This window comes from Aythya ferina, assembly GCF_964211825.1.
Source record: "Aythya ferina genome assembly, chromosome: 1".
NCBI classification, from domain to species: Eukaryota; Metazoa; Chordata; class Aves; order Anseriformes; family Anatidae; genus Aythya; species Aythya ferina.
This window is the reverse complement of record NC_140296.1, coordinates 35138656-35164539: the sequence shown is the minus strand read 5'-3', so window position 1 is coordinate 35164539 and position 25884 is coordinate 35138656. Positions and strand designations below refer to the sequence as shown.

Below are 25884 nucleotides of genomic sequence, written 5' to 3'. Positions count from 1 at the left end.
TACTGTTTTACTATGTAGCATTATCAGTCTAGAACAGAGTCATGAAGGAAACCCAGGAGAATGAAGACAGACATCTAAAGTAAATACTACCTTAAGAAAAACAAAACAAAACAAAACAAACAAACAAAAAAAAAACAGAACAAACAAACAAAAAACATTTTATTAAGCTATGAAAAGAATAAGTAACTCTTTTTGCAGTGTCATCATACTGGGACTGTACAATCATTTGGAGTATTCAGTATTAGCCACATACAAGTTATGTGAATAAATAAGTTAGGAAAAAACTCCATAGTTTAAGATACACAGCATGTTGAATGTGAAATTATTGCAAAACCTTTACTTTTAATTTCTCTGTGTGCATACACGAAAAAAATTAACTAAGAAGAAACTGAAAAAAAATAATTTTTTTAACAACTGAACTTTCATTTAAAGCCATTTTAACTCTTATATTGGTAGATATGAAAGAGATGAGAGCAGGAAAGAAAAGTCCTTTTTGTTATTAATCAAGGTTAAATAGATTTACATGTGAAGGCTATATAATACTTTCTCCTTTTGCATTATGATAATGAAAAGGAAAATTGATTTTATTTGCATTTGCTTAAAGTATTTAGTGGGCACTAAAATAAAACACTTCATATTTTTGGCTACATTTGGCAAGATTTGACATTTCACCCAAGATAAAGTTTATGGTTTAGTGTGGATTTAGAAGCCATCATGAAATTCTTAATAAACAATGTATTGCTTTAACTAATGTCTAAATGATGTGAAAGACAAATTAAAAATGACTTCTGTCATCCATACATGTAAAATGATTCATGCTCAAAATTAAAGGAAAAAAGAAATCTTGTGATCACAAAGTCTCTTATTTGCTGCTTCATCCTTATATAGAGTATAAGGAAAGAGGGTTAGAAAGACTTTAAACCCCAGTGAAGTCTGAAACTTAATAAACAAATTATAAACCACATCTAGTCTTCTGTACATGCTTATTAAAGATGAGTTTAAAAGGAATCATAAGGTTACTAGTCTCAAAGATAACCAGTAGAAAGAAGATTAACTGAAAAGGGTAGATAAATATCAGGCTTCACTTTACAGTCAAAATAAGTACAGAAATAGATTTTTTTTTTTTTTAATTTTTTTTATATTTACAATATTTTAGCATATTTTTGACTGAGATTTACCCCAACTTACTTTTCATCGCAATTCTTTGTAATCCTTTGGCCATCATAATACTGACATCTATAAAGGAAATTTTATACAACAGATTGTTTTTTTTATAAGAACAGACATTACATTTTCTCTCTATTTGTGTAAAGACTAGTGGAAAAACTTAATGGCTGTTCCATAGTACTTCATATACCAAAATAAAATACATAAATAAAACCGGCCTTGTCCACTTCTCTTGAAAACAGTGAAAATGAGTTTCAAAAACAAACATTTGAAACTAACTTATGTTAGAATAAATTCAGGAAAAAATATAGTCTTTCAGTAATATAAGTATCATAAATAGCATGTTTAGGGGCCAGTCACAAATGTATAAAATACTAAAATGTTTTAAGATTTTTCATATCTAGACAAAGTATCTGGGATTCCTAAGAGACTGATGGTCTCTGCCTTGTATATTTAGAAGGATGTGATGGCGTCTTCAAGTTAACTCAATGTGAACTGTACTGCTGAAATGTATGAGTTCCTTTCATGTTTTCCAGTTGTCATTTTAGCAGTGATATCACAGCATTGTGTAAGTCAGACACTGCTTATTGTCACAGCTAGTGTCATCAAATATTAACAGTGGGTCATTTACAGTTACATACTTAATACTGTCCAAATGTTCCAATGTTTTTCTGTTTTGGTCTGTATTTTGGGGGCTAAAATAGTGATGTTTTGTTGTTGCTGTTGTTTTCTGTTGTGATGACTTTTAGAACATAATCATATACCAAGTTTTTCCAATTTTTAGTTATATCAGTATATTTTAAAGCACACTGTTTCATTTGTAGATTAAATTCAGGTAATAATGCAGATGCAAGAAACATCCCTTTCTTTAACTCATTCTAGTCTTGAAAAGAAACAAAAATTAAAATCACATACCCCACAGGTTTCCATAACAATCCTGCTATAGCAGCATACAAAAGAATTGCAGGTGCAACCTGATACCTTCAATGCAATGAACTCCTAGAATCTCAAGTAGAAAAATGTGGGAAGTGTATGTATGTGGGATGATAATAGGGCCTGATATCTTCATCACTGTCATCATCAACACCACCATATATATTTGAATATTTTAATGAAAATGAAAATTTGCCTCATATAAGTATCAGAAATTTATGTTAGTGTGTATTGTATGTAAAGTGGGGTATACTTTGTAGAATAGTAAATAACAGTGGGTTGATTAAAGTTAATAAACTGAATGAAAGATATGAAAAATTGAAGTTAAAAAAAAATAAACAGCTGAAATATGAGTCATTTATTTGATTGGATTTTGGAGAGGTTGCAATAGCGACTTTTCCATTAGTTTTGCTGCAAGTGTCATGAAAACAAATTTCTGTGTTTGTTTAAATGTTTGCCAAGGGCATAGAGAATAACAAATAAGATTCTCTTAGTTACGTTAACATTATGAATGACAATAGTTGTTAATGTAAGCCCCAAATTAATTGAACTGAAGCTTGAAAGTATGAGTGAAGACAGTATTTTATGTCCAGTGGTTCATTTTCGAATGTAACACATAAATTTGTTTTCATTTTATTCCTTTTTTTTTTTTTTTTTTTTTTTGTCTGTGCTTTACATTAGTCACTTTTCAAGAAGATTTTCTCTCTCCCATAAGATCTGACATCTTATGGTAATATGTTGACCTGAAACTCCATAGTAATAATTCTGCTGAATGATAAAGAAATTGCTTTCAAAAGTATAATGCCTCTTAGGCACTTTGCTCAAGGCCTGTACTTCCTCCTTCTGTCTCTCGAAGGGGCCCTAGGCTCTTAAGAGCTACAGCTGGTCCCTCTCTGCATGATAAGTAGACGTATATATCATACTAGGGTATCATGAGTATATAATACAGCTGAACCATGCAGTTCATAATGTTTACTGAATGCTTCCACAGATTTCAGGCACAGTATGCAATCTTTCTGCCTCATGTCTTCTACAGTGTCTTCCTTAGGGTTAGCTATGATATTCCAATGTCTCAGTGTTTTCCAAAAGCTGAAGTTATTTGTTGCTTCTTTAAACACCCTCCCCAAAATATTTCAGTTGTTTCTCTGAATACAGAATACTGCTTTTTACTGACTTTATACAATTTCAATCTAAACTGGAGATGAACAATGAATTGAGGGTTTAAAAGTGAGATATAGGGATTTTCATCTTTCAGGTAGTATTCAGTCTTTTTGCTGTTGACAATAGTTTTGAAATTAAGTTCCAGATTTTTTTATTTATTTATTTTTAATTATTGTGAATCCCTTAAGCCTCACACACATTGTCTTGGGATAAACAAATGCGGAGTTTTAGAGAGGAGGGGAAATGAAAAAACAAAAACAAAAACAAAACAAAACAAAACAAAAAAAAACAGTGTTATTTCCAATTAACCACTTTAATGACTTTTTTTTTTTTTTCTTTTTTCCAGAATGATTTTCAGTAGGCAAGTAGAGAGGACATGATGATGTAAATATGGTTATGTTAGCAATGGTTACTCAGAAAACTTTAATTATTTAATCGCTTCACTGTCAGTTAATAATATAACATTCTGTTGAGATTTTTCCCTCAATATCCTATATCTACCCCAATGAGAATTCTGGAAGGAGTAGTTATTTTATCTACAGAGTAGGTTCAGAACTTTTGCAGACTGCTTGCCAATGTTCCTTGGTCTTGACCTCTTGACCAGGTAGGTCCTTCTTGAAAGCAGAAAGCATCTCTGCTCTTGCAGTGTTTTTTCTTTTGCTGAGGCAGCTGTTGAAATGTCAGTTACTTTATAAATATGAAGTGTCTTCAGAAAACTATAATTCTAAAATAGATCTGAAACTCTTAGGCCAGAATTATTCAATGAGCACACAGTTCATTTAGCAAAGTTCATTTAGCAAAGTTAAAGAACTTAGTTCTTTAACTTTTAGTTCCTTTTAAAAAATCCTTTTTAGTTTACTAAAAAAATAAACTAAAACTAGTTTTAGTTTTAAAATTCTTTTTAGTTCTTTCTAAAGAACTAAAGTTCTTTGACTTTGCTGAAAACATGCAGGCATACCATACATTCTTTCTGTTTCTGAAAAATATATTTTTTATGCTTTCTATGACAGTATCTTCAAAGTCAAACTCATTTGGAAGGTTAATAAATAAAATATTAGGAAACAGTATAGCTAAAGACAGACATCCTATAACCACATAGACAAATTTTGTCATCTAAGTCCAAACAAACCAAACACATTTTGTTTGATACCCAGACAGGTCACTGTGTATTTATTTTCGATCAAAAATATATATATATATATACATTTGTGGCTTCCTTCATTCTATTTATTTCTGGTGTTTGAATGTAGGATTTATTTACATGTTGCACTTTATGTATTTACTTACTAACTGACTTGTGTACTTTGATGAGTTAAACTTGTTTCATGAACTGGGCATGGCAGTCCTGTTGTTGACTTTGTGTGTGTATGTATGCATGTTTGCTGTTGTTGTTGATTGGTACCTGCTCAGTGGAGTAAACAGTAATTTATATCCTCTAACTTTCTGACTTGTAAGTTAGAGCAGTTTTAAGACTGCTTTGGCTTATTTTTGGCAAGCAAAACTTTGTTGGCATTAGGAAGTCAGGACACAAGCATTACAGTCATTCACTGCAAACTTTCATGCTTATTTTAAGTAAGATTTAAAACCTGGCAGGATGAAATTAGGTATTCCAGATATAGTTACCATGGTAAATACAGAACTCTGCCTAAAATAGGGTAGAGCTTTCCTTGGGCTGCTCTACAGGTCATTTGTACTTTGACAACAGCAACAACAAAGACTTTGGTTCAAATTAAACTTGTGAAGTGGAATTTCACTGATAATGAAAAAAGCAAACATATCGTGAAGGGACCTGACAGAAAGTGCAAAGAGGAAGTAAAAATGTCTGCTCATTTTCCAATATCAGTTTTACCTTTATCCACTCTATATAGATAAAATGGGATAATACAATATCCTGAATAGAAACGTTGGCCTTCTGTTTTTTTCACCTTTCCTAATATAGAAGCCAATAACAAAAGAAGTTCACTACAAGTGACAGGTTAAACTACTGTCTATCACCACTGCAGAGACACCTCTGTAGAAAATAACAGAAAGCAAAATATTGGAAAGCATGGCCAGCAGATCAAGGGAGGTGATTCTCCTCCTCTATTCTGCCCTCATGAAACCTCACTTGGAGTATTGCATTCAGCTCTGGAGGCCTGAGTTCAAGAAAAACATGGACCTGTTAAAGTGAGTACAGAGGAGGACCACAAGAGCTGGAACCCCTCTCATATATAAGAAGTTGGAGAGAATTGGGGTTGTTGAGATGTTCCAGAGAGAGCATATTTCAGCTTTTCAGTACTTAAAGGAGTCTTACAAAAAAGTCAGAAAAAGACTTTTTACCAAGGTCTGTAATGTCAGAACAAGGAACAATGGTTTTAAACTGAAAGAAAGTAGATTTAGATTGGATATAATGAACAACGTTTTCAAGATGATGATGGTGAGACACAGGATGTGGATGCCCCATCACTGAAAGTGTTCAAACTTGTTAGACCTAGTGAAAGATGTCCATGGCATCCATGTCCAAGTCTATGGCAGAGGGGTTGGACTAGATGATCTTAAAAGGTCCCTTCCAAACCAAACTATTCCATTATTCTATTATTTTACTGTTTATGCAGTCAAGATAAGCCTTGATTTTCCATATAATCTGTCTATAGGTATGCAGTTTAATTCAGAATGTCAGTCTCTGATCTGACATAGTCTGAAAGAACAAGATTCCAAATTTTGGTCTTGTGAACGTCAATGGCAATAATCCCATTGACACCAGTTCAACCATGATTTGTCAGAGACAAGGTCTTTTGTTCATTAAGTCGTCATAGTGATGCTTAATTTTAATATTTTTCTCTGGATGTTACTGCATAGTGAATGGCACAAATCTATCCAGAAGAACTGGTATCAGAACTAAGAAAGCTTATTTCACTATTTATGTATTTTTTTAGCATTTGGAAAAAACTCCTATCATGAACTTATGTGTTTTCACTGAAAAACAAATAAACAAATAAAAAACAAAATTCAGAGTGTTCATAGCATCACTTTCTACAGACTAGTAATACTGTGGTTTTATGATTCTTATCTATTATTATACAGTGTGTATGACAAACTAGTACTATTTAACAGAAGAAAAAAACCCTGTCAAATAGTTGATCTGTTCTACAGTAGGAAGGCTCTGCAGAAGCATCTGGATAGACTAAGACCTTGTTCAACAAGACCAAGTGCCTGCACAACCCCAAGCAGCACTACAGGCTGGGAGATGAGTGGTTGAAAAGCTGCCTGGCAGAGAAGGACCTGGGAGTATTGGTTGAGAGTCGACTGAATATGAGCCAGCAGTGTGCTCAGGTGGCCAAGAAGGTCAACAGCATCCTGGCTTGTATCAAAAACAGTGTGGCCAGCAGGTCTAGGGAAGTGATTGTCCCCCTGTACTCCACTCTGGTGAGGTCGCACCTCGAGTACTGTGTTCAGTTTTGGGCCCCTCACTACAGGACAGACTTCGAGGTGTTGGAGCGTGTCCAGAAAAGGGCATTGAAGCTGGTGAGGGGTCTGAAGAACAAGTCTTACAAGGAGCAGCTGAGGGAGCTGCGGTTGTTTAGCCTTGAGAAGAAGAGGCTCAGGGGCAACCTTATCGCTTTCTACAGATACCTTAAAGGAGGCTGTAGTGAGGTGGGGATTGGTCTATTCTACCACATGCCTGGTGACAGGACAAAGGTGAATGGGCTAAAGTTGTGCCAGGGAAGGTTGGATGTGAACAAATTCTTTACTGGAAGGGTTGTTAGGCATTGGAATAGGCTTCCCAGGGAAGTGGTTGAGTCACCATCCCTGAAGGTCTTTAAAAGATGTTTAGCTGTAGAGCTTAGTGATACGGTTTAGTGGAGGACTTGTTAGTGTAAGGTCAAAGGTTGGACTAGGTGAACTTAGAGGTCTCTTCCAACCTAAACAATTCTGTGATTCTGTGATTCTATACTGACATATTAGGGTTGCCTTTTTGGGAGAGAATATAAATAGCTGCACAGGGAGAATGGATGATATTCATTTCATTTAAGTTTAGGTACCAGTGAGTCACCTAAATCTAAGCTGGTAATCCAAGGTTCCCTATATACAGTGAGTGGAGGGATACTGACACCTCCAAAGGGAGATTTTAGAGACTTGTTTTAGAAGGGGATTCAACTGCCTATTTCTTAGCCAAGAATGGGAAATTAGATGACTGGCACAGACAAAGATAATTACTTTTTAGTTGTCTGAAGATATGTGAGATGAATCCCATTTTATGAAGTTAATTAAAACACCTTACAAAATGTGAGACTGTCAAACTACTGTTTTCATACACATTTCCTCCATCGTCTTGTCTTCTAATGGTTTGTCTTCACTCTTGAGAAGAAAACAAATTAAAAAGTTGTGTTTGCTATAGCCTCCAGAAATCATGAGTAAGATGAGAATAGCCTTAAGACAGGTAATTCTACCTTTATTTTGAAGTAAACTTACTCAAATCAGCTTCAAGTACAGTAAAAACCCAATCTCAATGTATTTACAAGTCTTTAAACTTCCCATCTATCTTAGAGGGGACTGGCAGCTTCTTATGCTTGTGAGACTCTTGATTATTAACACATTCATTTTGATATGCACTGTCCCCTATCCCCTGTATTAGAATGTTTTCCTTTTAATTACACCTTTCAAAATGTCTGCATGAGCATGAGATTCAAACAGTTTCCTTAGGCAATTCACCCATATCTTTCCTGTGAATATTTACATGATTTCAGGAAAACACCTTTATTGGGAGCGACTAGCTTTTGGTAGTGCAGAAAGCTATCTCTTTGGCATGTCAGCTGTCATGACAAGCTGAGGATCTGTTCTTTTACCTTTAGATGCATGTACTACTGCTCTGCTAGTCAAATTGGTTTCTTTCAATGATTTAATTTTATAAATTAATAGATTCTCCCTAATTAAGATTATACAACTTTTTAAAATGTCCATAGTCATCTTTTTTTCATTTAAAATAAATTTTAAGTTAAATCAAGGAAAGAGAAACAAAGTCATAGATTCCTGCAAAAGTGAAATACAGAGAGAAATTCCAAAATATCACAATACAGCTTGCCACCAGTACTAATTAAAGCTATCTAACCAGTTCTATATCGCAGTCATAAGAAAACATCATCAGCAACAACAACAGCAAAATAATATATAAGGCTGTATTGCTACCAGTGTCATCTTTGTTGATGATTTGGATGCGGGAATCGAGTACACCCTCAGTAAGTTTGCAGATGATACCAAGTTGGGGGGAAGTGTTGATCTTCTACTGGCATGTAGGAAGGCCCTGCAGAGCAACCTGGACATGATGGATTAATGAGCTAAGGCTAATGGGATGAAGTTCAACAAAACCAAGTGCCAGGTGCCAGTGACCAGGCTTTGGTCACAACAACCCCATGCAACGCTACAGGCTTGGGGCAGAGTGTTTCAAAAGCTGTGCAGAAGAAAAGGATCTGGGAGTGCTGGTTGATGCTTGGCTAAACATGAGCCAGCACTTTGCCCAGATGTCCAAGAAGGCAAATGGCGTCCTGGTTTGTATCAGGAATAGTAGGACCCAGCAGGACCCGGGAGGTGATCATCCCCCTGTACTCTGCTCTGGTGAGGCCACACCTTGAGTAGCGTGTTCAGTTTTGGGCCCCTCAGTACAAGAAGGACATCAAGGCCCTGGAATATGTCCAGAGAAGGGCAAGAACACAAACCAGCAGATAACCACTTAATTTGTATCTATCAAATAAAACGGCAGCCAAAATGAGTAATTTCTCTTGGTCAAACTCTTATATATTTAAAAATAGTAATCATCATTTTCAGCTGAATTCAAATATAGAGCATTTTCATCATATCAAAGTATAAAGTCATATACCATAAAGTCATGCACACATAAAGTTATTGTATAAAGTCATACACCAACAAAATTCATTATTTGTTACGAAACATTAGTATATACATTTCCGATGTACACACATTGTATTGTATACTTATGTAATATTTAGAGAAAATATTATGACTCTTTGTCATAATATTTTTCCTCCTATATTTCATCTGGATAATATGTAGATATACCTAGATGTTGCATATACTATACACAGCAGATATATGTAGATGATAAAGAAACTGCAAGAGAATGACATAGACAAGGTGGACAGTTGTTACTGTAAGAGATTAAAACATGGAAACTGGTCCTTGAAAAAAAAAAAATAAATAAAAATTAAACAATGAGGAGATTAAACAGGGGAGTTTAATGTTGTACAACAGATGGAAGGTTTTGACTACAAAGTGAAAGAAATAAGGTAGTACACCAATAATACCTTTAATATGTATCTGCATTTACTTATCACACCACATGAAGCCAGCTTTATTGCTGTGGCTTGGGGATAAACATCTATGTCCTTTGTGCCAATTTTACCTTTAGCATTTATATAAGGGATGAATTATGTGTAAAACTAGAGAGATTAGGGATTGATAGGCATCTGCTTGTTTGGCCTTGAGTGCTGTTCTTTTGTTGTTGTTGTTTATGATAATTTTTTATTTGCTGATATTATTTTTAACTTTATTTAATTAGCTTTTTTACAATATAACAGAAGCATTTTAATTATCCTTTTGTCTCTAGAAGCGACAAACACAGTAAAACAGAGAATAGAGATAATAACAGTAGCTTAGCAGCCTGTTTTCTGTATTTGTGAAGCAAAACCCATATATTTCTGTGATAGCTGAAAAAGAATGGAGTTACGTATGTGTGTCTGTGGGAGCGTTTGTGTGAGAGGAAATTACAAGATATGTCATTATGTTACACATGCTAGCTGAAGAAGTCTGGTATATGTGTATGTGTCCATGTAGCTGGATTATTGACACTGTTTTGAACCTACAGAAAACAACAGCAGGAAAACTTCTTGCTTTCTCCACAGTGCTGTGTTTCTGTTGACCATTTTCAAATGCAAAATTGAAGTGAACACAATTTGCTTATATGTAACATTTAACACATCCCCTAGTACATGAAGTCCTTCATGGCTGAAGAGTCCAAATTATATTTCCTTAACTGTACCTGACTGTAACTGCTAAATGGACAGGTTGCACAGAGAAGCTCATTAAAGAAAGGAAAAATAAACTAAACTAAAATAAAATAAAATAAATAAACAACAACAACACAACCATCAAGAACAAAAACATTCAGATATCTCTGTGCAATCACTTAGTATTCAGAAATCAGGATTTCAGACCTTACAAAAGCCATGTTGGTGGCTGAATTTGATTTGCCTTTGTCATCCAACTTGTGAGCAGTATTTATCTTTTCTCCTGAAAACTCAATACCTATAGTCTTAATAGAGGAAATCAAATGTATCTGTGCAGAGAGAGAAGTATCTGCAAAGTGGAAAAAATGTGCTAAGGAAAATGAGATCTAATTAGAAGACATGTAAAAACTGTGCTATGTGGGGAATGGGAGCTTCTGCAAGGATATTTTGAAAATGTTTGTGGGAATGTCAGTTGATGGGGAGAAATTGTTAATGCTAACCCACAAGGAACTCTTCCAAAGCTTCTCTCACTGTGCTAACCTCCCTATGACCATGCTGTTACCAGCACTCAGGAATGTCTCTTAAATTACCTGATTTGGTGGGGATATGGGTTCTTAGAAAGACATTTTTTTTTTTTTAGAATGGCTGTTCTCACTCAGTAGCAAAAGCTACGTTGAAGAAATTCACCAGTTTTCTTAGTGTTATAGTACATTGGCAAGGGGGCAAAAGACAGTTTGGAAGTTTTGAAGTTCTTTTGCTTTCTTCTCACTCTGGAAAATGGAAAGAACTACAGGAAAAGCACACACAAGACTAGGAGGCAGGACAGTTTGAAAAGTAGCACTATGCAGGAACAAAGGATTAATGAGCAGAGTAGACGTGGAATTCTGGAAAACAAAATAGATTTGGAGATTGGTACAGAATAAATTTCTAGAAAGGATACATGCTAAAGGAAAATGTAAACACTCTTTTTCCTCCAGAGTGCTAAAATCACCTTTCCTAATATTGGTGGGAAAGTGGGTAAGTCTGCTTGTCTTATGAACATGAAAAGGCCCAGAAATTTTTCAATTAATTAAAATGAAATAATAGAGATACGGTATATCTGTGAACATTATTTAAGCAACCAAACTCATCATTTATTATCTATTAAGATTCACATTACTACATTACTGTTTTCTCCTCTTTCCTCCCCACTCCTCAATGTAATCACCAATGGAAACTGATCTCTATCTCTCAAACCTGTTGAGATTTCTTGAAAAAACCTTGTAAGGGAATTCAAGTCTCAATAATATACTTTCCACTAGGACTAACTCTCCCTAGTGTTTTCAAATCTGACATTTAGAGCTACGTGCAAATTATTTGTGACTGAGCAAATTAGCTAATTAAATAATTGGCTTAGGGCTTCATAAAATTTGGCTGCTATGGAAATGAGGCTGTCTACTATCTTACAAGCTTCATCTAAGCTTTAAAAGTACTTCATGTCTCTACTCCAGCTCAAATTGCACTAGTAGCAGATTTGTTTTTAAAATGGTTGAGTTTAAAATGATAGAGTTGTTCTTGAATGGTTTCCAAAACAACATGCATGGGATCTTTCTCCTGAGAAGCACTGCACCCTAGTAAGATTACAGTCTAGGTTCCTCATACCATAAGTTTGCAAAACTGTAAGTTTACATAGAAGTATGCTTATACAACATTTTCAATTGGTATTTAAAATCACATTTCCGTTTTAAAGTGTTTGATGTACTATATTGAGATATAAGTCTCTAGACAATGCAGAACAACAACAACAAAAGCAAGGAGTAAGTTTTATTTGGAATGGTATATGGTAACAATAACCCCATCCCACTCATCCCAAAGTACCAGACCAAAACAAGAGTATATAAAATAATACATGTTTAGAACAAATTCAAGCTGATTTCACTTTACCTAGCACTTCAGCCATCTGACCTTCATCACTTTACTATAAATAAAAGTATTGCTGCTGTATGCTGTACACAAAAATATTTTATATGCAATAAGGCAGAATAATAAATAGACTGAATCAGAAACATATATAAAGTGTAACATATATATATGTATACACGCATATATATACATATATATTCCTATCACCTATTGAAGTATCTGGTACTAATGAAGGTAACAGACAGATTGTAAATAAAAATATTTTACTGTTGCCAGTAAACCCCAACAGAGCTCCCATGTGCCATCATGTCTGCTATTGTGCATGCAAAGCATCACCTATTTCCTGCCACCATTAAACAACTCGGAGACTTTGCCCTCTGAATTTCTCATATTGGTATATATGGATGAATTAATGTTGCCTGTTTTCCAAGACACAGTTACTTCTAACAGTTTAAAACACGGCAGAGAAGACAAGCAACCATCTGCATCTCTGTGGGGAAATATTCCATATATTTTCAATGTTTTGTCTCTTCTGAGATGTTTTCATGTCTATCCACCTGGGATACTGACACTGCACATATAAATCATTTTGTATTGTTTGCTTTACTTCAGCAGTATTTTGACTTTTGCTTACTCAGCATCTACAATATGTAGGACTCAACTAAATTTCCATTTCTAGCTACAGCAGATGTGAATTTATGGATACCATATAGTAAACAGAGACATGTTGGACATGTCAGGTTTCCTAACTTATTTTGACTGTCAAAACTTCTGTCTCTTGCATTTCTTAACCTAACAATGAGGCTGGAGGAGGATAAATGGTTTGGAATAAGATGGAGTCCAATCCAATACTCTGTGAATCACAGAGCTAGCTGAATTTTTGCTTTTTATGAACAGCAGGTGATATAAAATGTAAAGATGGAAAATACAGAATCTTTCAAGACTAATAACTGAAATTAACTTTTCTTGGCTGCATAGGAACTAATAAAAGAAAAATGATAACATTTTATCTTCTTCTCGTGGATATACCTGTAGCCCATTAAATATGATTAGTGCAATTACTTGTAAAAGGACGAAGAAGCTGTATTGACCTGACATTGCAGGGTCTCAGCAGTTATCTGGGCTTGTCTTGGTCTGAGTTGATTTTAGCTATTACAGCAATTGTCTAATGTCCAAGTGACTACCTGACTATTGGTAGTCTGGCTCCCTGACTATTGGCTATTCTCACTTGACTCTTTAAATGCCACATATTCTAGGGATCTGACAAACTCAGGCAGTCATAAGAAGAAATGTTATGTCTTTATACTTGTCCTTTAACTGAGGCTAATTTCATAACTTCATAATGAGGCAATGAAAATAATAGCAACATTATGGAACCATATAAAAACAACCCTAAGAAGAACCCAAGACTGAAAAAGAAGGGTTCACAATGATTAGTATTGATGCATCCCAGAGACAGTGTACTGATGGCACATCATAGTGCTTCCTTTACATTAAATTGAGGAAACCTGCCACTGTTGACCCACTGGGATACACTGGGAAAGGTTCCAGAGGAAGTAGGTAGATAGTAGAAATTTAGTGCATAACACTGTAACTGGACCATTCATGAGGTAGAGATTAGATAATTTGGACAACAATTGTTAGTGTCCATTGTAATTGGACTCATAATAATAATTTGTATTTTGGTTACATGGCTAAGGCTTTAAATATACTAACAGTAAAATCATGGCTAGATGGTATTTCCCCTTTTATCCATAACAAGATTGTGAGGAAGAACTGACATCTTTAGTTAGTTTTAACTTGTTGAAAAACTATGTTCTTACTTTTGATTAAATGCTAATGTTTTCATAGTGACCTTTGGAAATAGGCTTGAATAGACAATTTGGAAATGGTTGTTCAAGTATAAAGAATTTTGTTCTAGCTACACTCTCACAGACTGGTTTTTCATTATTACTTTTTATTATTATTATTTGGAGACTAGTTTCTCCATTGCTTCAAACATTTCTAAATTACAAATTTAATATATGAAAAATAGCTACTTCACGTACAAGTTGTTTACTTTTAAACCCTACTTATCTTTTTTCAGGCTACAGCAAGATAATAAAATTTCTTCCCTATGGGGAATAAGCAATCTAATACTGTTAGAAGTTGTACAATGGGTCTAGAAAAACTATTTCTTACTAAGCACTATTATACTTATTGATTTATCATGCATACATTTTCATGTGACAAGCAAGTTAATGTCATCAGTTTGCATTGCAGAAATCTATTGATTTCAGCAATCACTTCAAAAATACCTGAGGCATATGACTATGGCATTATGATAAGGAGAGATGCAATCCAGCAAGTCTAAAATAACTGTCTGTATTTCCTATATGGTCAATATCCATAGAAACCTCTGAAAGCCTGGAGAGGGAAATCCAAAATACCCTATTTATCTGCCTCCCTCTTCGTATTGATCATCTAAAGATCTTTCCCTGTAACTGATGCATTAGTCCATATATGCTAGTGATCAAAACTTGATCAATTCTAAGAGGTAAATATTCTATCTCTTATTACCGATGCTACTAGTCTGTTTGGATCATCTACATTGCAGTTTAGGGAACTGGGACACTATTTGCTCTGTATTTTTAATTTTTCATTTTAGCCAATATACAGAATTGCATTTTCACTCAACAGTTATGACAGCAATTTATGTTACTTTTGTATTTCATACGGGGTATTATTATTATTTTTGAGCTTTAGATGTAGGAAATATTAACTTCAAAGGCAGACCATTTTATACGAACTACCCATCAGAGAAAGGAACTAACATATGACACTATTTAAGTTTTAAAGGACTTCCAAGGGTCAGTGGCTGAATGAACACATGCCTTGTTTTTCTCTCTTGCCTAAGTAACATTTCTATTAGTCATTAAAATCTATAAAATGATTTGCTAGCCCAGAATCTGAAACAAAAGCAAACAAACAAAAATATGTTATAGTCTCCAAACGCTCTGTTCTAAAATCCTCTGCACTTACAGTTTATCAAGTCTTCTCAACCAGGAGAGGAAGTTCTTCTATCTTCTGTCATACACTGCATATTGTTTGGTGTGGTCTAGTTAAAGCTCGATGAGATGGGAACATCATTCTGCTTGTAGGTGCAAAAAATAGTGTATCCTTTCCTGAAGTATGAGTGAGGCCCATAAGATGCTTATTTGTCTTATTTAGAAGAGAAATTAAGAAGCAGGAAATTTTCTCTGTGGTCATAATGCTTTTTTCTTTTTATTTTGCTAATGTGCCACATGAAGAAAGGAAACCGGAGGATAGCATTGCTGCTAGATGTCTCATGCATGTACTTATTTTCCAGAATGTTTTGTGGGTTTGGACAGGTCTGATTCTTCTACTCCTCTCATGAGTTCAACACCTGTGGGTCTATGGGCACAATATCAAACACAGGAATGTATCTGAACACTGAGCCTTGAAAACAGACTTTGAACTTTCTAGGCCTTTTTTTAGAGTCCAGCAGAAATTACTGGGAACCTTAGAAATGGCTGATTCCAAATGAGAAAGATTAATGCTATTACCTATTTTGTAAACTGAGTGAGGCACCAGCATCTTAGCAACGTGAAACAAGCAAGCAAGCAAACAAACAGAAAAGCAAAAGTCTTCCTGACAAGTTCAGTTAATGTGATGCAATCAACTGACCTGATCTTTAAGTCATGTGATCAGTGGCTGTAGTACTGAGTAATTTACTGAGTAAACTGGTAAAAAACAGTCCTTTACCTGAAGGCTTTCAATTTTAATGTTTCTAATATGCCAAATTTTGTATTCCAATGGGGTATACATATATTGGGTGTCAATGTCAAGGTGCTGATACTGGGAGAGGTTGCAGGGCATCCTCTGTGAGAAGCAGAGGCTGCCCCATGCCAGACACATATGGTTCAAGCTGGATCCAACAGCCCCACTGCAGGGCATGGCTGGGCTAATCAGTCATGTTGGTAGCACTTCATGGAAATTGTATTCAAGAAAGAGCAGAAAACATCACAGGAAAAGGAGGGGAATAAAAAAGGGGGAACTGCAGAGGGAACAGCAAGGTCATTGAGGGAAGAAGAGTAGGAGGCACTAAATAGAGGAGCAGACAATCCCTGTAGCCTGGGGAGAGCCCAAATAAGAACACCTTTTACTGAAGGACCCACACTGGAGCAGGGGGGAAGTGTGAAGAGGAAGGAGCAGCAGAAAGGACCTGTTACAGAGAGACCGCAACCCCCCATTCTTCATCTCTCTGTGTTGCTGGGTGGAGATGTCTGGAGCAAAGGAGTGTAATACAGATCAGGAAAACAGGAGGAATATTAGAATTATAGAATCACAGAATGGCTTGGATTGGAAGGGACTGTAAAGATCATCTAATTTCAACCTCCCTGCCATGGGCAGGGACACCTTCCACTAGACCAGGTTGCCCAAAGACCCATCCAATCTGGCCTTGAACACTTCTAAGGAGGGGGCACCCACGACTTCTCTGGGAAACCTAGTCCAGTACCTCTCTACACTCATAGTAGAGAATTTCTTCCTTATATCTAGTTTAAACCTACCTTAGTTTAGTTTAAAATAATGACCCCTTGTCTTACCACTACACTTCCTGGTAGAGAGTCTCTCCCTATCTTTCCTGTAGGTCCCCTTTAGGTACTGGAAGGTTGCCCCAGAGCCTTTTCTTTTCTTGGATAAATAACCCCAACACTTTCAGCCTTTCTTAATGGGAGAGATGCTTCAGCCCTCTGATTATCTTCATGGCTTTCCTCTGGACCTGCCCTAACAGGCTCATGTCTTTCTTACACTGGGGGCCCCAGAGCTGAATGCAATATTATGAGTGGGTTCTCATGAGGGCAAAGTAGAGAACCACCTCCCTTGACCTGCTTGCTACACTTCTTTGGATATAGGCAAAGATATGATTGGCTTTCTGGACTGTAAACTCACATTTCCAGGTCAAACTTTTCATACCCCCAAGTCTTTCTCCACTCCAGTCTGCTCATCACCCAGCCGCACTACCCAAAATATTTATTTTACTTAGCAATTAATTAATTTCATTTTCCCCAGACCAAGTCTATGTTTCCCATGACAGTATTGGTAAGTGATTTCCCATGCACTATCTTGACCCACAGACTTTCTCATTCCTGTACTTTTTATTTTCTCTCCTTGTCCAGCAGGTGGATGGGTGACTGAACAGCTGTGTGGGAGCTTGGCATTTTGACTGCTAGTCAAGGATAACCCACCACAAAAATATTAGTGTGTTATGAGGATGACATATTAGGATCCCCTTGCATATGGGATGACTTAAAAGACAAAGGAAATTGAAGATATTTTCATGAATATTCATATCTGCTTTGTAAATAAGGTAAGGAAAAAGCTTTCCAGCCAAATATTTAACAGAGAGCAGGAACTGCTGTTCCTTTTAAAAGAAAAAGAATAATGGCTTCTATTCAAACATGGAGTTTGAGAACACTGAATTACCAAGTTTGAATTTAGACTGTGTATGTAATGCACAAAATCTTCCTTTATTCTGATTTGCTCCATTTTTACCCTACCCCCCCAATATTACTCCATATGTGAATACATTTTAGGACAGCAGGGAGAAATGGAAATAATGTTAAGTGTCTTCAGAGAGAATGGGACTGATGGTGTTTTTAATTATTTTGATAACATCATTGGAGTCATTACCTCATAATAAAAAGTGCTGAATGGTCACCTTTTCCTGACCTTTCTTACCACTTATCATCAAAAAGCAAAGTATAATGGGCAGCAGCTGTTTCTGCTATGCCATGGATTTAGCTACACTCCCTAAGTGAGCAGTTTAGTTCACCAACATTCATTTCTCCGTAAGTCCATAATTACAAAACCAAAGTTAATCTGCAAAACATTAGTATCTATTTTTAAGACAGATGAAGGGAGGCTTTTAGTTTTCATTATGATAATTTACATTTCTTGTTTGGCCTTTCTCTTTCTTTCTTTTGTCTCATTTTGAGATTCCACTCCCACATCTTTGCACTTTTTAACTTTCAGCCTTATTACAATTCTTCCAGCCTTTTCTCTTCCACATCTTTAAAGTTAGAAAGCTACAATTTTGTGTGTTTGCTGGCTTTGCATCTTTGTATTTCTACTTTTATTTTGTTTGATTTTTTTTTCCCAGTTTTGTTTCTTTCCCTTGATTTCTGAGACTGCCAGTGTCTGAGTGTCTGGGTGGAAAAAAAAAAAAAAAAAAAAGTACTACAGAACATATACAAAGTCAAGTAAACTGTTACTGTGGAAAACTTTACAGAAGGAACAGTTATTATATAATAATACATAATGAATATAGTAAATGAAATATTTTCAGCCTACAGGGACAGAGCATATTTTTGAGTTTGAGGTTTACTAGGGAAAATATTTTTTGTTCAAGAAATTTTTGAGTTCAGGATGAATTTTGCAGGAAAAGTTTTTCTTAAGCTATGGATGAAATTAGACTTCCTAAATTCATCATAAATATTATCTCTGATGCATAAGTACCTAAAAAAGATTAGGTCAATTTTTCTTCATAATCTCGCAGCCTATTTTTCAGAATTCCCTCTGACTAACTTTGGCAGTTTGGGTTATGCCTTGTCTGTCTTACTGCAAAAAAAAGATGTTGGATTTTGCCCATTTTTGGTATAAGTCGTAAGTCAAAATTATTAATTGCATACACTGACAATCTTTATCTTCAAAAGTTTACTTATTACACTAGAGGGGTTATGTTCTGACTTCACTATAAAGATACTGCATTGTGTATCCTGCAGTCCTGGTTCAGAGAAGTGTGCTACCTTCTCTCTTTCAGCCCACATGGTTTCCTTTTCTTGCAAACAGGACGTGCAGAATGTGATGTGGCTATATCTTAAATCCTTCTCAATATGTACCCAAACTAGATAGCTAGCCATTTATTTTACAGAACAGTAATCACCTGTGGAATAGGTTTCTCTGACAGAGACAGCGAGAATCACTTGTATCACTTGTATCATGTTTTTGGCTGGTACAGAATTAATTTTCTTCATAGTGGTTCACTCGATGCTGTGTTTTGGATTTTTTGACGAAAACAGTGGTGATAACACAGTGATGTTTTTAGTTGTTACAGAACGGTGTTTCAGCTTCTTGTGCTGCCCTGCCAGCAAGGATGTTAGGGGTGCACAAGAAGCTGGGAGGTACTCAGCCAGGACAGGTGACCCAGACTGATCAAAGAGATATGCTCCCATAGCATGTGGCATCATACTGAATAATAAAAGCTGGGGGAAAGAAGGAAGAAGGAGGAGGATGTTTGGAATGATGGCATTTCTCTTCCCAAGAAACCCATTATGTGATGAACCCTCCTTTCCTGGAAGTGGCTGAGCAACTGCCTGACAATGGCAAATTAATTTCTTGTTTTGCTTTGCTTCCCCATGCAGCTTTTGCTTTACCTAGTAAACTCAACCCATGAGTTCTCTCAACCCATGAGTTCTCAAGCTTTTACCTTTCCATTTCCATTTTTCCATTTTTCCCTTTCTCCTCTAGCCCACCTGGAGAGTGAATAAGCAGCATGCTGGGGTTAAACCACAACTACTCATCACTGCTGATTTTGTCTTTTAAATATGTTATCTCACTAAATTTCATTACTCAGTGAAAGACAATGGATACTTGCCATTATTTCTTGAACAAAAGTAGTATTTCTTATTTATTTGTTCCATACACCAGTCTGTTTCTGAATACATAAATACTGTAGTCAACAAAATCATTGTAAATCTGGAAAAAGAAAAAAAAAAATCTCTTTACAATATAAGCATATTGAAGATCTTTTATTTTTCCTTATAGAAGACAGGTTCCTAGTTAAAGAGCAATTAAAATATGGTTCTTTCTAGCCCCTCAGAATATTACTGGAAAAGTGGAATAATACAGATTTTTTGAAGTGTAGATTGATGAAGATACCTGGGCCAACATTTTGTTAAATAGGTACTTTCAGGATATGTCAGGTCTCTCACTAAAGTTCAGGATGGAGTCTTTCACATGTTCACCAAATAGTGCTTGCTACACTTCTTTTCAAAGCTCATTAAATTATCAGGGTTACTTTTACATAGTTTTTTTTGACTGTAGTAAGCACTGAGGTCTATTTAAAGTAAAACACAGCACAATGACTACATTTTGTGTCCCATTTGGAAGACAAAGTTTTATCCTTTGTAGGTATCCTAATAAAGACTTGCACTGTTGCTTAAAGGGCTATACAAGTCAGATGGTTTTTATGCTTATGTCACTTAAGAGATCCTTTGCCAATCTTTATGTTTCTCCTCTGACTGCTAGAGCTTGCATCCTGGCCTGTCAGATCCAGTGCAATGAAAGACTATACCAATGAAAACACTGACCTATATCCAGAATGCAGAGGACTGTTTTTCAGATGTAGACAAATTTCTGTGTCACTTTGGGCAAATTCTTTTATATTTATAAAGCTTAAACCTGTAGCTGTAAAATTCAAATTAACATTTCCCTTACAAAGAGAAGAATTATACAACTAGTATAACACTCCTACTCACTAGTGATAAGTATGTGGCAAGTCATAATAAAACAAAAATTTTTAACTCTACAGTTTAACTCAATGTAGGAGTATGACAGTGAGCTTCTAGCTGTTGATCCTGTATGAGAATTTGACATCTTTCTGGAGCATATATGTAAACTGTGTCTAATCGTATCCCCCAGAAATCAGTAGGAATCATGATAATTTCAGTGACATCCTGGACCAGGTCCCACTTGGTTTAGTTTTTAAAGAATGGAGGATGAGTGCTCCCATTTGGTTACTTGCTTATACTCAAGGCAATATGTTAATACTGAGGCCAATATGTTCAGTTTTTTTATCTATTTTGTCTCACAGGGTTAGAAAATAAAGACGTTCATTTGTTATGAAAAATTTTATATAATTTTTTACACTGTTGATTTCCCTGCAATTGAATTACTGGTGCATTCTGCAATGCCAGTGGCTGGTATAAGGTGTAAAAACATCTTTATGGTTAAATGTTGTTATTTATTTTTTGACATATTGCATCACAGTGTTTTCCTCATGGAACACACTTAGGCCTCTAAGGAATACCATTATCAACCATATTCCTCCGTCTAGACTGGGAGGATAATCCATTCTTTATGTGGCTATTTGGATTTTTCAGCTGAAAAATGTTCTAACTTTCAGCATGGCTAATCCACTACTAATCCATAGAAACCTTTTACCATGAAGCTGCAAGGGGAGACAAAAATATGTTTTACTCATTGTATACCTAATACCAATATGTACATTTCATTTTTCTTACCTTTCAATATGATAACAAATCCAAAGATGGGTTAATAGTTTTGGTTCTTAATTAGAGCAAAGAAATACAACTTAAAAGAAGATAATAATCTTATTTTCTTATTGCAAAATAGAAAAGATGAATCTGCTCACACTGCAGGTGAAATTTAAAAGACATCCTACTTTGTAGAATTCTTCAGTTTGGAGAAGAAAACTGGAGATTTTAAAACAGAACATTTTGAAAAATGCCCATTCAGTGTTTGCTGCATAAAAATCATAAAAATCATAAAGAGGATCTCTCAGTAGTGAAAGCTTGTGATTTTCTGTTCTTCCTATAAAAATCTATTTTTTCCTTTTTTTTTTTTTTTTTTATTCCACATTTCTTAAACTTCTTTAGTGATAGGAAAATATAATGTTTTTCTTCCTAAATGCAAATATTATAACTTTGACTTGTACAAAATTAATATATATATATATATATGTATATTTTTTTCCTTCCTTCCTTCCTTCCTTCCTTCCTTCCTTCCTTCCTTCCTTCCTTCCTTCCTTCCTTCCTTCCTTCCTTCCTTCCTCCCTTCCTCCCTTCCTCCCTTCCTCCCTTCCTCCCTTCCTCCCTTCCTCCCTTCCTCCCTTCCCTTCTTCCCTTCCTTTCTTCATTTTCAGGGAAGTTTATGCATTATGAAGGAGAGCTGAGCAATCAGAATTCAACTTCATGTATACAACACATATATTAATTGTATGAAATTGTATTGGGTTTATGTGGCAAGGTTTTGGTAGAAGGGGGCTGCAGGAGTGGCCTCTGTGAGAAGAATTCAGAAGGTGCCACATGTTAGATAAGGACCAGTTCCAGCAGGCTCCAAAGGAACCCACCGTTGCCCAGAGCCAAGCCAATACGGGATGTTGCTTGGGCCTCTGGGAGAGCGGACTTAAGAAAGGGGAAAAAAAAATGCTGCACAACAGCAGCTGGGAGAGTGAGGAGTGAGAAACAGCTTTGCAGACCTCAAGGTCACTGCAGAACAAGGGCAGGAGGTGCTCCATGCAGCAGAAGTTCCCCTGTGGGCTGTGGAGAGGCCCCTGGAGGAGACTGGCCTGGATGAGACTGCAGACCATGGAGAGCCCCCACAGGAGCAGGCCCCATACCTGAGCTGCAGCCTGTGGAGAGGAGCCCACTCAGGAGCAGAGGGTCTGGGGGAATCAGGGGATCTGGTATGCCAGCCAGATAAATTCCAGCCAGATAAATTTATAAGCTTCTGATCTGAAGCTTATGGTATAGAAAAATGGAGGACACTGGAAGAAAGACCTCCCCTCCTCCTTCCCCCCCCCCCCCCCCTTTCGAAATAAAAATAAAAATCTTCACCTATACTCCTATATGAGAAATAAAACAAAAAATGTTCAAACACAAATGGTCAAAGGCAAGTAGTTATGAAAAAGAAAAAAAAAATGCAAGAAATTACTTGTCTCAAAAATCATTTATAAAATCATATCTCAGCAACCACAGAGGGTTATTTTTGGAAAGAGGTATAAAAAATCAGAACTTGAGCATGGGCCGAGAATTGTCTGTATCAATTTATTAGGGTAATTATATTTCATAAGGGCTCTTGGCCAAAATTGTTTATGTATTGACACTTCTCAAATATCCAAGTCTTCAGCCTGTGGGAACTCTAAAATGGCTCACGGAATTGACTAGACTGTCATAGCAGAGTACAACACGCTTTTCCTTTAATAAGAAAAAGGGTTTATTTTTACAAGCATGGTTGCTTTTCATTTTGTAGCACAGCAGTGGGTAGATGAAACATGGTGATGGCAGTCAAACTGGTGAGGTCCTCCCTGACCCAGAAGATGCAAAAAAAAAACAGCAGGCAAAATGAGAACAAGGCACCCATACCAATAAGAACGTTGGCTTTTCACACAAGGAACCATATCTATATCTGGAAGCAAGCAATGAATATAATAATTAAATCTCTTCATAGAACTGTCAGTGGGAACAGAATAGGGAAGAGAAGATCTGATTGAGAATAAAATTCTGAAACATTCAAGCAGCTGATTTGAGTGGACGGAGAAGTAAAATTTAAGTGTGCTTTTTTTTTTTTTTTTTTTTTTTTTTTTTTTTTAAGTCAACTTAATTAAAATCCTGTTGCCATCTTTCTTTTGGTAAATATCTTGTTCTATATAACAGCTTCACTTATATTGTTATGCTAAAAGTTTGGTTCTATCAAAAAATTAGATTCCATACATTCCAACACTTTTTTTAAGCTGACATTTGTCCATTGTATTTCAAAGAATTTTTGTCTCAGAGAAAATTATGTTACATTGAGACTCCCCTCATAATAGTTCTTAGACTCTTCTTGTTAAGTGTAGTAAAAAGATGAAGACAGCAAGATAAGTGAGGTGATCCACACAAATATATAGGATTTTGTTTTCCATTATACTGCAAAATATACATATTTATTCAATACAGTTTAATCTTAAGATCATTTCATAGAATCATAGAATCTCCTGAGTTGGAAGGGACCCTTAAGGATCATCAAGTCCAACTCTTGACACCGCACAGGTCTACCCAAAAGTTCAGACCATATGCCTAAGTGCACAGTCCAAACTCTTCTTAAATTCAGACAGGCTCGGTGCAGTGACCACTTCCCTGGGGATCCTGTTCCAGTGTGCAACCACCCTCTCTGTGAAGAACCCCCTCCTGATGTCAAGCCTAAATTTCCCCTGCCTCAGCTTAATCCCGTTCCCGCGGGTCCTGTCACTGGTGTTAATGGAGAAAAGGTCTCCTGCCTCTCGACACCCCCTTACGAGGAAGTTGTAGACTGTGATGAGGTCTCCCCTCAGCCTCCTCTTCTCCAGGCTGAACAGGCCCAGTGACCTCAGCCGTTCTTCGTACGTCTTCCCCTCCAGGCCTTTCACCATCTTCGTAGCCCTCCTCTGGACACTTTCCAACAGTTTCATGTCCTTTTTATACTGTGGTGCCCAGAACTGCACACAGTACTCGAGGTGAGGCCGCACCAGCGCAGAGTAGAGCGGGACAATCACCACCCTTGACCTACTAGCGATGCCGTGCTTGATGCACCCCAGGATACGATTGGCCCTCCTGGCTGCCAGGGCACACTGCTGGCTCATATTCAACTTGCTGTCTACCACGACCCCCAGATCCCTCTCTTCTAGGCTGCTCTCCAGCGTCTCGTCGCCCAGTCTGTATGTGCAGCCAGGGTTTCCCTGTCCCAGGTGCAGGACCCGGCACTTGCTCTTATCGAACTTCATGCGGTTGGTGATCGCCCAGCTCTCCAACCTGTCCAGATCCTTCTGTAAGGCCTTTACGCCCTCATTTGAGTCCACAACTCCTCCAAGTTTGGTGTCATCAGCAAACTTGCTCAAAATACCCTCTATTCCTACATCCAGATCGTTTATAAAAATATTGAAAAGTACCGGCCCTAAAATGGAGCCTTGAGGGACCCCACTGGTGACCGCCCGCCAGCCTGACACAGCCCCATTTACCATAACCCTTTGGGCCCTGCCCGTTAGCCAATTGCTCACCCATCATATGATGTTTTTATTTAGCTGTATGGGGGACATTTTGTCCAGTAGGATCCTATGGGAAACCGTGTCAAAAGCCTTGCTGAAGTCCAAAAAAATCACATCAGCTGGTTTCCCTTGGTCCACCATACGGGTGATCTTATCATAAAAGGAAATCAGGTTAGTTAGGCAGGACCTACCCTTCACAAACCCATGCTGGCTGGGACCAATGACTGCTTTGCCCCCCAGGTGCGCCTCAATAAGTTCGAGAACCATCTTCTCCATGATTTTACCAGGCACTGACGTGAGACTGACAGGCCTGTAATTGCTAGGGTCTTCTTTCTGACCCTTCTTGAAAATCGGCACAACATTTGCCAGCTTTCAGTCTACCGGGACCTCTCCAAATTCCCAGGGTCGTTGAAAAATAATTGAGAGAGGTTCCACGATGACGTCCGCCAGCTCTTTCAGCACCCACGGATGAATCCCATCCGGACCCATGGACTTGTAGGGATCCAGGTGGAGTAGCAAATCCTGCACACGTTCAGGGTCGGTTGGGAGTTTGTCATCCTCACCGTCCCGGTCCTCCAGCTCAGGGCACCCTGGGTCCCGAAGCCCATCATCGGCATTGAAGACAGAGGCAAAGAAGGCGTTAAGCGTCTCTGCTTTGCCTATGTCATTGTCTGTGAGGAGACCTTCCCTATCAAGGAGCGGCCCTATGTATTCTTTAGTTCTCCTTTTTCCATTCACATATCTAAAAAAACCCTTTTTATTTTCTCTCACAGACACAGCCAGCTTCAACTCTAGGTGTGCTTTGGCCACACGAACTTTCTCCCTACAAACACGAACAGCATCCCTGTATTCTTTCCATGACACCTGGCCCTCCTTCCAGTAGCGAAACACTCTCTGTTTCCGCCTAATCTCCAT

General features: G+C 37.0%; 1 long non-coding RNA gene across 1 annotated transcript in view; it reads left to right on the top strand.

Moving 5' to 3' along the window:
- The window catches only part of LOC311430030, a 74452-nt gene that overhangs the window by 16012 nt on the left and 32556 nt on the right, over positions 1–25884 (top strand). Inside the window, exon 4 of the long non-coding RNA XR_014688503.1 lies at positions 17345–17535. This is a non-coding gene — a long non-coding RNA (uncharacterized lncRNA). The remainder of the gene's footprint in view (positions 1–17344; positions 17536–25884) is intronic.